The sequence below is a fragment of the Etheostoma spectabile genome, chromosome 7, assembly GCF_008692095.1.
Source record: "Etheostoma spectabile isolate EspeVRDwgs_2016 chromosome 7, UIUC_Espe_1.0, whole genome shotgun sequence".
Lineage (NCBI taxonomy): Eukaryota > Metazoa > Chordata > Actinopteri > Perciformes > Percidae > Etheostoma > Etheostoma spectabile.
This window is the reverse complement of record NC_045739.1, coordinates 10,373,846-10,374,426: the sequence shown is the minus strand read 5'-3', so window position 1 is coordinate 10,374,426 and position 581 is coordinate 10,373,846. Positions and strand designations below refer to the sequence as shown.

General features: G+C 29.9%; 1 protein-coding gene across 2 annotated transcripts in view; it reads left to right on the top strand.

The window, feature by feature from the left end:
- b4galnt1a (beta-1,4-N-acetyl-galactosaminyl transferase 1a) overlaps positions 1 to 581 on the top strand; it is a 12,201-nt gene that overhangs the window by 3,400 nt on the left and 8,220 nt on the right. The gene's annotated exons all lie outside the window — the stretch shown is intronic.

The window sequence follows — 581 nt, the reverse complement described above, 5'->3', positions numbered from 1 at the left end:
ACGTGTGGCTCTCTCGTGTGGGTTTAGATCAAATGTTGATAAAATGCATGAACAACTCTCATGGCTTAAAATTAAATATAGATTTGTGTATTCGCTAATGTTTTTTTTACATAACATTATAACAAACAAAACACTTTTTACTTTATACACAAAACTATCCTTTAGTACTACTATACATCATTATCCAACAAGGCATGCAGTGGGAGGGAGTTTTATTTTACCTAAGTCAATTCAACGTTCAGTTAGGTACAGAGCAATGTGTATATCAAACTCTCTCCCAACAACTATCAAACAGAACTCTCAGTATGGCTATCAAAAATCACTTAAGACATAATTATTTCAAAGGAATTAAATATTGAATATAAAATTAGTTTGGTATATGGCTTTTGTTATCGTATTTCTTAAAATAGATCAATCTATTCGGAGTAGTGTCTTTTCTTTCAATTCTTGTATTAATTGCGTTAACTGTAAGATTTACTTTAGATAATTTAGATTTTTATTTTCAAATGTATGTCTGTGTGTGTAATGAAATGTCATAACGAGTATTGTCAAAGAAAAGATTGTAGGACCCCAGGAAGAAT